This window comes from Solanum stenotomum, chromosome 1 (assembly GCF_019186545.1).
Source record: "Solanum stenotomum isolate F172 chromosome 1, ASM1918654v1, whole genome shotgun sequence".
In the NCBI taxonomy this organism is placed as follows: Eukaryota; Viridiplantae; Streptophyta; class Magnoliopsida; order Solanales; family Solanaceae; genus Solanum; species Solanum stenotomum.
In genome coordinates this window covers 83,247,167-83,263,970 of record NC_064282.1, presented here as the reverse complement: position 1 = coordinate 83,263,970, position 16,804 = coordinate 83,247,167, and the positions used below count along the sequence as shown (strand labels likewise).

Genomic DNA, 16,804 nt, shown 5'->3' with positions numbered 1-16,804 from the left:
TTTGTATAATTTTAATTTTTATATTTAAACTTTATTTTTTTATTTTGATTTGCTCATTTGTATAATTGTAATATTGTATTTTCTAATTTCTATTTTCTAGCAAAGGGTCAAATCTTAGACAAAAAAAAGAAGAGCAAAAGTAATAAAGAAAAAGAAACCACAATGAAAAAATGCATCCAATTATCATTTTCTTTTCCTTATTTGCTCCTTAATATTCTAAGTGTGAATTCATTGTGAAATGTTTTTTTTTATTATATAGATGGCTGAACAAAATCAATCAAATGTGGGTGTGGCTAATCAAAGTCGAATAAGTATGGCTGATTCTACGGATAATACACCTACTACTAGCAATGATGCCTCAATTGGCACAGAGGAAACAAAAAAAAGAAAAGAAATGGATCCTAGGTCTACTGTTTGGCAACACTTCGAAAATTTTTTTGAAAATGGTTTATTAGTTAAAGCAAAGTGTTTACATTGTAAACAAAATTATGCTGCTAATACAACTAGAAATGGAACAAGTGGACTGAGACAACATTTGACTAACCGATGTAAAGTGTATAAGCCCCCGCCTGTTGCACCTGGCATTCAAAAATTGTTAAATATTCAAAGTAACAGTTCTTCGATAGAGACTTGGAAATTTGAGCAAGAGGTATGTAGAAGAGCTTTAGTTGAGATGATAATTTTGGATGAGCTACCTTTTAGTTTTGTTGAAAAAGAAGGCTTTAAGAAGTTTATGAGTAAAGTTCAACCTTTGTTTCGGATTCCTTCCCGTAGAACCATAACAAGGGATTCTTATGAAGTTTATGGTGAATTGAGAATGAATTTGAAAATGTCTTTTAGAGAAATACAACCAAGAATTTGTCTCACAACAGACACATGGACCTCGGTGCAAAGAATCAATTATATGTGTTTGACTGCTCACTTTATTGATAGGGATTGGGTGCTTCATAAAAGAATATTGAATTTTTGTCCTATCACTAGTCATAAAGGTGAGCATTTGGCTGAGTGTATTAGTAATTGTTTACTTGATTGGAACTTGGACAATGTCTTTACTGTTACGGTTGATAATGCCTCTTCAAATGATGTGGCGGTTTTAGAGTTGTCCAAAAAATTAGATATGTGGGGAACTAATATGATGGAAGGTAAGCATCTACATGTGAGATGTATGGCTCACATACTTAATTTAATTGTGCAAGATGGTTTGAAAGAAATTGGTCCTTCTATCAAACGGGTGAGACAAATGGTGAAATATGTTAGATCATCTTCTACAAGGACAAGAAACTTCTTGAAATGTGTTGAAATGCAAAAAATAGAATGTGATAAAATGTTGTCTTTAGATGTGCCTACTAGGTGGAATTCCACCTATTTGATGTTGGACACGGCAGAAAAATTTGAAAAGGCTTTTGAGAGGTTTGATCTTTATGATGGTAATTTTAATTATTTTCTTGCTACTGATGTTTGTGAAGATGGAAGTATTGCAGGTTCAATTCAATATGAGGATTGGGCTAATGTGAGGAATATCACAAAGTTTCTTGAAAAATTTTATGAGCTCACATTGAAAGTTTCAGGTTCACGGTATGTTACTTGTAATGTTCATTTTGAGGATATATGTGAGCTTGATGCATACTTGAAAGTATGTATGACAAGTGATGATGTTGATTTGAGTAAAATGGCTTCGGGGATGAAAGAAAAGTTCAAGAAATATTGGGGTACTCCTGAAAAGATGAACAAAATGCTTTTTATTGCTTCTGTTTTGGATCCTCGCAATAAATTTATGTATGTTAGTTTTGCTCTTGAAGAATTACTTGGGGAAGAAAAGGGACAGATAGTGAATAATGAAGTAAATGCTTACTTAAAGAATTTGTTTGCGATCTATGTAAGTAAGTATGCAAAAGGTTCTAAAAATCAATCATCTTCATCTGACTCCTCTGATTCATCTACTTATGGTCTTTCTCAAAATGTGAAAACAAATTCTTTGAGAACTAAGTTTTACATGAAGAAACAAAAGGAAGATTCTGGAAGTTTAGGTGTTAAATCTGAGTTGGATAGATATCTTCTTGAAGACCAAGAGCCTGAATCTGAGGACTTTGATATTTTGATTTGGTGGAAAGTTAATTCTCCTAGATTTCCTATACTTTCACAGTTGGCTCGAGATGTATTGGCTATTCCTATGTCGAGTGTGGCATCGGAATGTGCATTTAGTACGGGTGGTCGTATTCTTGATCCCTTTAGAAGTTCATTGACTCCCAAATGTGTGCAATGCCTTATTTGTGTTCAAGATTGGCTTAGACAAGAAACTAAGCCTATTTGTGTTGAAGAAAGTTTGGAGTTTCTTGAAAAAATTGAACTTGGTAAGACTTTTTATTTTTTATTTGTTTTTGGAAAAAATAAAAGACTTATTGTGTTGTATGACATATTTGATTTTCTTATTTATAGAGATGGCAAATAGTGGAAGAAACTCTTCCATTGTTGATCTATGATTGGCTTGCAAGTCTCAAGTATTTAATAGTGGTGAGTTTAATACGTCATTTATTTAATCATATCATTTTTTTTAATCTTAAAAGTAGTATTCTAACATTTAATTTTATTTTAAAAGGTCCAAAGTCGAGACAATGAAGAAAGGTGTAAAGTACCAAGTTTTGTTAGTGTTTTGGTAATTTTGTTGGCACTTGAGACTTCAAAGTGGTCTCATGGAAGAAAGTCAAGAAACTACATTGTTTCTCATTATTGTTATTTGTTATTGTTGGCACTTGAAACTTGAAAGTGGTCTCATGGAAGAGGCTACATTGTTTGTTGTTTGTTATTGTTGGCACTTGAAACTTGAAGGTGGTCTCATGGAAGAGGCTACATTGTTTGTTGTTTGTTATTGTTGACACTTGAAACTTGAAGGTGGTCTCATGGAAGAGGCTACATTGTTTGTTGCTCATTATTGTTGTTTGTTATTGTTGGCACTTGAAACTTGAAAGTGGTCTCATGAAAACTACATTGGTGCATTATTGTTACTTGTTAGATTGTTATTGTGTTGTGTAATGGCATGATCAATCGATTATTGTATTTGTGAAGTGTAGTGAAGTTTATTTACTTGTTAAATTGTTACTTGTTACTTGTTAGTGCCTTTTGGCCTATTGATAGTGCCTTTTTGGCCTAAAACCGCCACATCATTTCGTATTATTCTAAGGATTCATTCTTTTTTATTCGATTTTTGAGGGGGATAAAAATGGATTTAAATGTTTCCTTAGGAAACTAAAGGTTGATAGTTTAATTGAGTTGCCCTACATTAATTGAGTAAAACTATGGTATTTTATAATAATGTTAAAGAGATTTGTGTCACAACTCTTTGCCTATTTGTGTAATTGTGTGTTACTTTTTGAAAGAAAAAAAAGAACAATGATAACAACAAGTGTGGAACTTGGAAGTTGGAACTACTCACAAGGCTTTTTTTAGTAGTACTTAATTTAAATTTATAATTTATTGGCTTTTACACTTTTAGTAGTATTTTAATTATAATTTATTAACAAGGGCAAATTTCAATGATAATTGATAACGGCAGTTTCGTAGTTAGTACTTTTCATCATACAATAATTTAAAAAATAGAGTAAAATAAGTAAAAAGATATAAATATAAATAAAATAAACAAAAAAATTACAAAATTTTAAAAAGCCCACTAAGCAGGCCCATAACAAAAAAACCGAACTAACAAAAACCGAACCGAATTAATATAAATCGAACCGAAATAATAAAAACCGAACCGAAATAATTCGGTTCGGTATTCGGTACACGTTGTATAAAAACCGAAAAAACCGAAAAAAAAAAACCGAAACCGAACCGAAATACCGAATGCCCAGCCCTACTAAAAACGAGGGAATATGCCCACCTTCTTTTTTGGTGAAAATTTGAGAAATATTAGAAAAGTTTTAGGCAACAAATCAAATAATGTACCTATTTGGAAAAATTAAACGCTTTATCAGCAATAGTTAATATATTTGGCAACAATAAAATATATCATTAATTTATTACCAAGTTTATTTAAAGTTACTCCCTCCGGCTACTTTTAATTGTCATGATTTCCTTTTTTTAGTGTCAAACTATAAGAATTTTGACAAACATTTTACGATGTATTTTTTCATTGATATGCAAGAAATTGTAATGTACAGTACTTTTCGTATAATTTTTGAATATCTAAATTTTTTGTTTAAAATATCGAATTAATGTAATCTAATTTAACTTTCAAAATTAGTCAAATTGACTTTTGAAAAGCGCAATATGACAAATAAAATTGGACGAAGGTAGTAATATTTTTTACATTACTAGCATAATGTTGTGGATAACTAAAATTTAGTTGAATTTATATTCATGAAAGAATTAGATTAATTAAATTCAAGATACACTATTTCAAGAAAATGTTGTGGATAAACAAAATTGAATAAATTATTTAAATTCACTAAATATAGATCCAATTAATGATCTGATTTTGTTGGGTTAATCAATTGATTTAAGCTACAAATGATAAGCTGATACTCCCTCCGTTTCACAAAGAGTGGTCTAGTTTGACTTGACACGGAGTTTAAGAAAATAAAGAAGACTTTTGAATCTTGTGGCCCTAAATTAAAGTTATGTCAAATGTACAAGATTGCCCTTTAATCTTGTGGTCTTAAACATGCCACATGGAAAGTTGAAAGTAAAATGTTACCAAAAAAGGAAATGGGCAATTCTTTTTGAAACAGACTAAAAAGGAAAGGAGGTCATTCTTTTTTAAACGGAGGGAGTATTATTTAATTTAAGATGTCATATTATCCTAGAAGTTTAGTTTGGAATTTTGTGTCAATTGACGTGTCACATCAAGTCAAATGAAAAAAATCAATAGAATCAAGGTAGTGTCCAAATTAAATTATGGCTAATCAAATTAAAGGTCAATAAAAATGCGCCACAAGTAAAAGTGACATTTTTCAATTGATCAAATATCATTATATCACTTCAATTTGGTAGGTGAAAATAAATGTTTCGTTATCACAACTCTTTTCTCCTATAACTATAAATATAGGAGTCCAACAATTTAGAAAAGGCACGAGAACTATACTTGAAATTACTACTAAAAATAAGTATTTTTTAGAAAAGCCTACAATTTATCAAATCACAAACACACACGAAAAATGTATATAATTTTTTTTTTCAACCTTTTTGAAGTAATAGTAAATTTTTTTTGTCAAAACTAAAGAAATTATTTTTTCTGTCGTGTTTATCGGTAAATTAAACCTCAAAATTTACTGCTTCACAGATTGAAAAATTTGCTTGATTTTGTGTTTTAAAAATATATATAAATTACTATTCATAAAACTAATTTGAGTGAATCATTTTCTGCTCAAAGATTCAATCAACACATTAAAAATAATCGACCAACATAGTCAAGAATTTATTTATAAAATAAATGACGAAATTCATCGATTATTTTTGTGAAAAAAAATGATTGAAGCGTACCAAATAAAAAAAATAGATCAACAAGCAATAACAAACTAGTGGTATAATGGTACTCTTCCACAATACAAATCTCGATTGCATTCTTGGATTATGCATTTATAATTGTGTAATTTAAGAAAAATGAATAATTTTTGTCATTTTTATAAAACCCACTGAATTCATCATTTTTTAGTTTTTCCTCCCCAATTAATTGATGGGCTCGGTTCATATGAGTATTTAATTATGAGTTTTTTTTGTAGGAAATGAACCACAATTTAAATTATTTTTGTTTAACACATTGCATATTTTGTGACAAATTTTTATTGTCACTAAATGATTGGGTCATTTGCGACAATAAAGTGCTTGTCACTAATTATGTATATTATTAGTGACGAAAATTAAGGTCACCATTAAGCATATATTTTGAACTAAAACTTATAACTTTTAACTACAAACAACAATTTGTGTCAATTATAAAAATGTTTTTTTCGTGTTCAAAATAAAACTAATTTTAGGACAAATTTTTTTTTGTCACAAATAAGGTACATTATTAGTGACAAAATGGTGTGTAACTAATAACATATATTTCATGTCTAATGTTATTCAATAAATGGCGCCAAATCATTTTTTGGTGGCAAATTTTTAGAGACAAATTTTTGATATGAAATTTTATGTTTCGTCACAAATAGTAAGTGACTCATGTATTTAGAGATGAAATAGAATTTTTGTCACAAAAAATGATCAATTAGTGACAAATTTTATATTGTAGCTAATAATTTTGTAGATAAATAGCACATTTGTTGTAGTGTAATACAGTAAAGTATATCTATTTATATATTTTTGTTCAGTATTATCTATTGTTGCATCTTAGATTATAAAACTTAAATGATTTTACTTCATGGTCAGGCTCCACGCTCCACTTTCTGTCAGGTTACTTTCAGTTTCGTTCCAACTTGTTTATTTAGTTTAGTTATTTGCTTCATTCAACTTTATTATGTATTGTACATTCAATGTTCTAACGCCATTTGGCACTGCATAATTTTATGATGTAGTTTGTAGGTACTCTCGATAGCATATGTTCGGTAAGATCTCTTTCCATCAACAGTCAGTGAGACCTCCTCACTTTCGGAGGGCTCCAATTTAGTTAGTTTAGTTTATTTGATTTTTTAATCATTTTTCGTTGAATATTCAGGTAGTTTTGATTTTTGTCCCGACGCCTATCTTCAGTTAGTAAAGGCTTCATAGATAGACAAAATTAGTGAGTTAGTTCAGTCTTGAGTATTCAAATGATTTAAACATTTTATTATTATTAATATTATTTATATTTAGATTTATTTTAGACTTTTGCATGAAATGTTTTTAAATGATTTTGAATGTCCATCTTATAAGGATTCCACATGTATGTATAGTTTTTTGCTTAGTAATCAGTCAGGCTAAGGGTTCACTTAGGACCAACAATGGTTCTGAGTGTCGGTCATGCCCAAGGTGTAGGCTCGTGACGTGACATGTTGTATATCGAGGGTGTATCTAAGATTAGTTAGTAAAGTAGAGTGATGATTTTAAAGCTGTCAATAGTTCAGAGATAAAATTAATAATTTACACAAAGTTCAGGGGTGTTTTCAAAATAAACTTTTAATTCAACATATCTCTCTCACATGATTCTGATCAAATTTCAAAACAATACTCTTTCTCTCCCCTAATTTACATGACACTTTTTCCTTCATGAGAATCAAACTATTTAAGTTTCACTATGAAATTTGGCATGAATTTTTTAAGTTTTAAAAAATAAAATATACATTTTTGGAAACGGTGTAAAAATCAATATAAGTCACAATAATTGACAATTCAAAATATTTCAAAAAATAAATAAAAAACTTATGATATTTTTAAATCTCAAAATTCGAAAGATGCTACATTAATTTGGATGGAGGAAGTATCATTTTTCTCTGAATTTCCCCTTGTCTTTCCCGGATTAGTTTTACCTTTTGGTGAAAAGCAACATCCACAATTACTGCACTTACACTGCTACAATTCTTCTTATTTCAACTCTATCATTCGTGGCTCCTCTATAATGACCCGGAATATCATTTTTAGATATTTTCATAAAATTACCATTTTACCCCTCCTGATAATTTCCCCTACTCATGTTTGATCAATTTGCGAAGTTGGTTCTGAAATTTGATTGAAAAGTCGTGATTTTTGAAAGTTTTGAGTTTTGATAGGTTTATAGTTGTTAAAATTGGTTTTTCGTAACAACCAGAGTTTCGAGTCTCAGAATGGAATTCCTTCAGTTTCATCAACTGTGGAATGTGGAAGTTGGTCTAGGAGTGTTGTCGTTTTCTGAATTCAGAGTTGTTTCGTGGATTTGAGGCCTTGAGTTGGAAATCTAAGTGAATTTAGACCTTGTGTTGGGTTTGGTCAACATTTGGAGTTCAAATGCTCGAATTAGATTTCTGATAAGAACATTGGATTTAGAGGATTATTTTAGACCTTGAAGAGGTCTTGGTTGAACTTTTGAGGTTTCGAGGGCAGTCTGGTATTTTTTTTTAGTGTTAAGTTAATTATTCCAACTTTCATGGGATTTGGGTCAAGGAGACCTTAGATCCATGTTTCGATGGCTTCATTGAGTCCTAAACGCTGAGTTTACTTGGGTACATATCTAGTTTGTGTACTTAGAGGTTCAAACGAATCTCGAGGGTCCATTCAGTGATTTTTGTGCCTTGTGTGAATTACTGTTGTTGAGTTCTGGTGTAGGACACTTTGTTCTTTACGATCACATGGCCTTTTCTCGCAATCGCATGGAGGTGATTGTGTGACCCATCGCGATCGTGTGATGCTTTGTCGCGATTGTGTAGAGTCAGTTTCATGGTCATCACAATCATGTGAGGCCTAGTCGCGATTACGATAGTTCCCACTGTTCCTAGCCCCGAAATGTGTTCCATTTTGGAACAAAAGTTTGGTTTACTATTTCGAACCTTTTGACAGAGTCATTTTTGGAAATTTCGGTGTGTGATCCACAATTCTTGTTTTGACCCCAAAATTGGTTCGTCTTTGTTTTTAGTGAATTTAGTATCTAAGTGACAGTATTAACATTGTGATTCTATTTTTGAAAGTATAAAAGCATTCGGAGGTCGTATAGAAAGGAAAAACTCTTGAAACATGATTGAGTTTGAATACATGAAATTATGTTGATTTGAGTGAGTTAGGGGTGGGTTCCTAGTTGATCATGTTAACTTTAATTAGAAATCATGTTATAGGCTTATATCAAGATTATTAAGCATTATGAGCATGCTTGTTAGGTTATGTGGTCATCCTTACCTTGTGGTTGGTCTTAATTATTGTTATTATTAAATGTTTGAGCATGTTTGACCTTAGTCTAGTCTTAAACTAGTGCTTTCCATAAACTTGCGAAATTTGAAGCCTTTTAGGCCTTATTTCTAATCTAACGCCATTTCAGATGGTTTAGCTCTTTGTAGACGGGTGTTGAAGTCTAATAGAATGCGCCTTAGATTAGTCATTGACTCAGTTTTGACGACCTTTTTATCCATCCTTCCTCTTTCTATGGCATCGTGAGTTATGTTTGAGATTTTGGGCTTTGCTTGGCGACTTAGGACTCAGTTGGTACGATCTAAGAGTGCTTTTCTGATTACCTGGGAGTGGACGTCATTCCACAGTAGCCCTATTATGATGGTTTGACATGAGATCCTTTGACAGTCGTTTCTAGTTGCAGATTTAAGGTCTGGTCATGTTGCTCACTATCCTGTACGAAGTTGATTCCTACTAATTGCATATTCAAGGTCTAGTCATGATAATCTATATCCTTTGCAGAGTCGATGCACACTAGCTATGACCTATTGCCCTTTTGCAGACCATTTGTGGTTCGAGGTCTGGGCTCCGCACTCCTTTGCTTTGACTAGGTCTTATTGGTTACTTGGAGTTTATTCACAGTTATAGGTCCGGTCTACACCTTCTCTGGACCGGACTCATCATATATTATTCTTAGCAGGTTTAGCTTTTTTGTGTATCTGTCAGGCTTATGGGGTGCGTTCGGGTTTTACATAACATATGCACAAGTGTAACCTTCTAGGCTTATAGGGTCCAGTTTGGTTTATTTTAGCTCTACTTAGTTATTTTCTATCTTAGTACACTCATGTGTAGTTTTTTATGTTTTGACCTCTGTTTGTGTCTAGATTCTATAATTTCATATTGCTTTTACTTTTCCTGCTCAGTAATTATGTGATGCCTACTAATTACTGTTGTTTTGGTACTCATACTACACTTTGCATCTCTTTCATGATATAGGTCCGAGCACCAGCTATCATCATTGATTACTCGAGCATGTTGCATCTTGGATCAGAGTCGAGGGTGAGCACTTGACGTCTTGAATTTACCTGTCTCTTTCAATATTCTAGATTGCTTGTCTTTTGCATTTTGAGACAAGCTTTGTATTTTGGGTAAACTTTGGGACTTATACTATTTTGTTTAGACAGCTCTATACTTGTGACTTCTAGGTTCTGGGAGGTATCTCTTATATATATATATATATATATATATATTGTATGGCTTGCTTCCGCTGTTTTGTTCTATTTATGTTATTAATTTATTGTTCTGCCTTATTTCTACCTTTATATCCACTACTTGTTTTTTTGGGTTACTAGTTAGCTTACCTACTCGTGGATTATATTAGGTATCATCATGACTCAATAAATCGGGTCGTGACACTTATGAATCAGACATTGTTTATGGCTAAATGAATAAAATAGTGATAGCCAAAGATGGTTAAGGGATTAGTTGTGTGAATTATATTGTCTAGGTATAAACTAAATCACGATAGTTAAAAGATATCTAATTTACTAAGTATATCTGAAATATGTTCACTAGGGAAAGTTCAAAGAAAAACTTACTTATTCAGATGCAATTAATCCTTACGTATCACATACAACTTTTTCACGCATACATTTTCATAAATTAATCCTTTTACTTATGGCATACAACTTTTTCATGCATACATCTTTATAATATAGACATTTCCCATCCTTTTGGGGGATTGCTGAGTTCTGATTTCTTAGAGATTAAGCTTTGAAGATAAGGTGTAATGTGAATTGAGAAATAGAGGAAAAATAAAATTTTAATAAAGTTCATTTCTCCCTTGTTGGTAATGAAGAGAAGAACTATTGTGTTTACATTTAGAAATACTGCTTCTACCTCTTGAAGAGTTGAGAAGAGAATGTCCCCTTGTGATGTCATCGACTTGTTGTCGTCGCTCTACTTCGACTTCGGCAAATGATTGATTGATAAATTTTCTGGACGAGCTTCATTTTTCATTTTTACTAATTAATTTTAATTCAAGCAAAATTGTTTTAAATTTGCAAAATTGTTACGATCAAAATTTCGGAAAGAAACTGTTCCTTCCCTTCTGAACAAACACTTCCATCTAATAGACACCAAACCTGTTCTTAAACGTGCTTTCGCACCAAATTTTAGCTTAAATAGTGATATTTGCACTCATTTTTCTCTATTGAATTTTCTGAACTTCTTCAGCATACTTTTTTTAAAAACAAATTTCGAGTCTTCGTGTGAGTTTTTACTGACTTTGAGTTTGATTAGGAGCTTTAAAAGAAAGGTATTATTTTATATAAATCTTAGTCAACTAAAACTTCTATGCTCGTATTAATAATATTGTGTGTAGATTTTAATTCTTTACTAAAAAATCTTGACTAAATGATGTGGAAAAGTTTAGAATGAATCAGTAGTGTAAGGGGCTGCATGAACAAGTCTTTTCTAAATTATCTGAGCATGCTTATTTTTAGGCTCACACAAATCATAGTTTAAATGTTTTCTTCGTATTTTTATTTCCTTATATGCAGTTATGTGATATTACTTTTATTTCCTAATTCCTAGTACCTAGATATGAATTATTTTCTCAAATGTTAAATATTACTTTTTATAATTAATAACAAGTTTATTTGATCTAAATATGACTAGTTAACCGTTTTAACATATCTCATGGGATGCTTAGCTCATTTTCTTTAGAATAATCTAAATCCTAAATTACCTAGAATCATATAAGTTAAGTAGCCTATTAATTGAAGTTAATTTTAGCATTACTTTAATTAATATTTAGGTATCTTAATTCATCATAAATATAATTTAGATGGTGACTTCTTAAATTAATTAGTTTTATAAATCACCAATATATTGCACTCACCTAATTAAAATGGGCTATAACAATAATAATTTATACAAAAAACTAAAAAAAGTATCAAAGTATGAAGGACAAGAAGTGTTACCCCGAGTCCACTTGTTCAGGGACAGTTGCTGCAGGAGATACACGAAATCCATGATATATCACTTCCAGTATCAATCAACATATTGTATTCTCCCGGAGGAGATCCCAATTTTATTTTTGTATAGTACATGCTAAAATTACAGGAAAGCATAAAAAGTTAGTGTAATATGGTGGTCAATAAGCATAAAAAAACACATTCATACTAATTAATAATCATCATATCATTGCCTCTAAGAATAAATATATTGCTTTGAAAACTTATACCAAGGATCATAAAGTTGATAAGAAGCATATAATTTAGAAAGTTTCACTAAGGAAACTCACAAGAATAAGCATGTGTATTAAAAAAGAGGTGCTAAGGCAAACTGTAAATGATCAAGAAAACTCTCTTCTGAAATATCAGGTCAGTTATAACACAACATGCCTCTTAGTTCAGAGGTGGTGTAGCGACCTATCCCGTCGTTATAGAAAAGCCAACGGGGAAAAAATTTGGGCCAGAAAACTTTGTCGTAGTAACTTGGAATTTCCAAACCTAGTCTAGATTTGGACGAAATCGGAGTCAGTAAGGTCTAGGGAAATCTGGTCACATTTGGGTGATTTAATTATGAATTTTGATCACATGAGTAGATAGCTAAGACATTAAGGAACCCACACGACTTTACGGAATTGAATTCGGGCGAGTAGAACTTCCGAAATTGATCTTAGTGTGAACGGGTATTTTCTGAGTGTCATGGGATGAAGGTGTGTTGTGAAATGGGAGTTTGAAATTCTTAAATCGACTCATAGGTTCCGTGCAAGCCGCTGTGGCGGGATTATTCTCGCCAGGGCGGGGTGAGGACCGTTGTGGCGGGACAGTCGCGATTCAAGTCAGAAATAAACCCCAAAATCGTTTCATTCTGCACTTTTCGACCTTGAGAGCTAAGGGACGACCCCAGGTGTTTTCTTGATGAATTTTCACCATTCTTGAGGCTAAAGGTAAGGATTTTACTGTCACGCCCCGTGCCTACACCCTAGACGTGGCCGGTACTCGAAGACCATTGCTGGCCCCAAGCGAACCCTTGGACCGGCTTACTTAACTCAGCGGAAGACTATATGCTTATTTATAAAGATCAATAGCACACTACTCAACTTAACTAATGAAATAACTTAGAATGTTTAATAGTCAACATTCAACTTGGCCAAAATGGCAACTCGAGTCTTAATAAATGAAATGAAACGTAAATGACTGTCTGATTGTCTGACTATCTATGAAGCCTCTAAACAACTAAGATGGATGTCAGGACAAGCCCGCGACATCCTAATGAACTAATACTAAAACTGAAAGCAATGTGAAAGAGTCCTCTGGAATGCAAAGACGCTCACCAACAAACTATGAACTGCTCACTAGATCAACGAATGTGTCGGATGCCGATCCTAGTTACTTGTGTCTGCATCAAAAGACGATGCGGGCCAAGTGGCATCAGTATATTGAATGTATGAGTATGCAAGTTGGAATGCTAAAATAACATAGGCTCGAAAGAGATTATGAAAGAAACACTTACCTTGGCTCTTCTCAACTCTTGAATACTTAAATAAACCCATTTCATTATAAAGTAATTTAAAACAAGTGCAATATAAAGAAAAACTGTTGAAAACATGCTATCAATTCATAATCATAATATCATAAAAAGACAAACCATGCTCCCTCTCAAAGTCTACTTGTGCAATGCATTAATAAAGTCCCATGATTCACACTAAGCAGAACCCCTTGAGGAACCATGCTACTACTACTGTGGGAATTTCTCTAACCGACAACCATCACTTATGAACTATAGTGATGATACAACGCTTTACCTCACGCTGCCGAGGCCCATCCTATACCTTTCCGAGATATAGGAAGCTAACTCACTAAGTGGATCCACTAGTCTATTGTGAAAAGGATTTATCTAAAAAGTATGAACCTTTTCTACCCAAGATGGCTACATGGTTTATGGAAACGTGAATTATCTGAACTCAAGCTTGTCCCCATATCGGTGCTCAATATTACTCCCAAAAATATACTTAGTTCTTTATGTTTAAAAACATACTTCTTCTGTGAATTGAGATTAGTGCTCAAAAACTTAGCTCAAAGACTATCTCGGAAATCTCAGTTTCCCTGCTTGCTTCATTTAGAAAGTTATTTCTCTTTTCTAAAAACTAGCCTGAAGGCTCTTTGAAAATCTCAGTTTCCGTTCTTATTCAAATGTGAAAACATTTTAAATCTCTTTGGGAATACTTAGTCCCCATATACTTTTGAAGAAATGAACTTCAATCTTTACTATTTACTCAACTTGAACTGTAAATCTTAAAACAAAGTTAAAAGCATTTGCAAAAGGCTTCTTGAAAAGACTCGAAGAACTTCCTAAACTTGGCTCTTAACTTTCCTTGAATTTGAATTTATGGATTCAAGGTTATGATTCATGTTTTTGGATTATTTCTAGATGTCTAGAAGTCATTTAGAGTAGTTAGAATCAATGGAAAGTGTTAGTACACTTTAGAAGAACTTAAATAGGCTAGACGATGAAGAACTGACGAAAAACGACGATTTGGGCGCATCCCGGGAGTGCCGCGCCAGCCCTCAACTTACTGGAGCTCATTTCGAGCGTACTGCAGGCGCACCGCGCCAGCCCCTCGGGCGCTACGGGGGCGCGTCGCGCCAGCCTCCCTTCAGGCAAAATTCTGACGAACTTTTGATCTCGTTTTCTGATCCTAAATCGTTTTAATCTGATTCGTTTTCTCAAATTCACTTTAGATTCATTTACCCAAATCATATACACAAAATCTAACCCAAACAACTCAAGGAAACAACACTTTAACATCAAGAAACTCCTTAATCCCAACTCATATTCAAGAACGAAATCAATTCAAGAACAATTATCAAGAACATCAAATTCTCAATCTTTTTAGGACAAAAATACGCTGAATTAAACATGCTTGGCGCGTGGGTGAACTAACCCAACGCTATGTGATCTCACATACCTCTTAGGGATTACCCATGGCGAAAATCCGCAACAAGACGCAAGAATCTCAACGAACGCTTGGTCCTCTCCTCTTTTCTCCTCTTTTCTCTTTCTCTTTTGTCTTCTTTTCTCTCAACTAAAACCCTAGGCATAAACTAGGATTACAAAACTGAACCTAATCAGATTATACCCTTAAAATATTACTAAAAACTAATTAAATCTGATTGGGTAATACCCCTCTAAAACCCGGTTTTGACTTTCCTTAACTGGGCCGCCTAACTTCAAAAGGTCATATCTCACTCATCCGAACTCGAAACTTAGCAAACTCAGCGGCGTTGGAAATATAATTCAAACGTATTTCCTACGGTGCCAGGTAGAACACCTAAATCATCCTGAGCTTGGAGTTATGATCGTTTGAAGTCGACCCAAAACTCATACTTAGCTTAACTTGCAAAATTTCAGATTTCGCTATTTCCAATTTAATTCTTTTTTGAACTCAAGGTGCTACATCTAGTGAACTTAACACTTAAGAAATTTTAATTCCTCGGTAAAATCCTACTTACAACAAGGGACGGTTCAAGTCTTAGCTCAAAAAATTTCTGGGGTGTTACAATATCTCCTCCTTGGGATCATTTGTCCTCGAATGACGGTTGGTCTGGGTTTGGAATGGTTTACTCTTACTAAGATCTGCGTCTAATGGTATGCTCTTACTATATTCAAGCTTAACCTAAATCCTTAGGTTCGGGTTCTATACCTCTCTATGGGAAATCTCACCGCAAGACTATTACTCATTACCACCACATTGGGCTCATATCAAAAACCACCTAATGTTTAACAACACCATATTCAAGCTTAGCACTCTAACAACTCCATTACTAACAGGGCCTCTGAAAAGATATCTCCCATACTCCCTGGAACTCATTACTATCTTATTCTCAAACACTTGACTTGATTTCTCCTCTTATCATCTCCCCCTTAGGTCCAAAGTTAACACTTGAAATCTATGGACCTATTCCACATTGACAACTCAATTATGCTATCTAGGCACACATGGAAAATCATAACTTAATTGGAACCTCATCTGGTAACATACCATCTCAGCACGCCTCTTAATGCTCTTGTTACTCTTCTGACTTAGCCACACTTCACTACCCTTATCTAAACGTTAGGGTCTCTCACTTGTACCACTCATATCTATTACAGCTAATCACCTCAATTCCTCACCTACTCTATGTCAAGTCTTCTAGATTAAATCTCAAGACTAACATCATCACCCTAATGTTGCTATTCTTTTGATCATGACACTCATCTCGAATTCAAGCTTAATATTTCTGACTAAACTCGAATATCAATACGATTGCTTGCCTACCATACCATACCTCATTACTTGATCAGTTCTATAACCTTCTAAACATCATGACCCTCTCAAACAAATCATAAGCCTAACTTAGATATATCACTTCATAGATACTCCGCTCTTTTATTCAACATATCAATTTAGTCTCCTCTAATACGATGGCACATCGACATCAACTCTATTCTGGTTAACAAACATATACTCTATCTCATCTTGACTATTAACTCTAACTCTACCCATTGTTTTATTTAAAAAAGATAAATAAAAGGAAAAATGACTAAGTTTTCGAAAAATCGATTATACTTATGGTTTAAGCGAAATTGAATTTCCAAAAGAACAGAGTCGCCACTTAATTTTTTAGTAAAAATCAAGAAAAAAACTTAAGGTTTTCAATAGACTCAAACAGATTAAAATCAATTGAAAATAAAGGGTTCGGGTTCAAATGTGCATTCCGAGAAGGTATTAGGCCCTCGTAATACTCGCTAACTTGCGATTGACCGGCAATTTGACTAAAATGACTTGACTAATTTTGAGAAAGACATTAGCTAAGTAAGAAAACTTATAATTTTTATTTATTTATTATTATTATTATTATTATTATTATTATCTTAAGGGAGATAGGATTAAACGGGGGTTATTCCAAAGGGAAATAACTTAAGTGTTGACAAGGCTAATAATAAAATTAAAGCTAAGTTTAGAACATAAATATTTTAATTAGAATGTAAT

The 16,804-nt window shown here is 33.0% G+C and overlaps 1 pseudogene; it reads right to left on the bottom strand.

Annotated features, from left to right (window-relative positions):
- Positions 1 to 11,873, bottom strand: part of LOC125857690 (aspartic proteinase 36-like) — a 33,585-nt pseudogene extending 21,712 nt beyond the window's left edge.
- Positions 11,874 to 16,804: the final 4,931 nt, after the last annotated feature.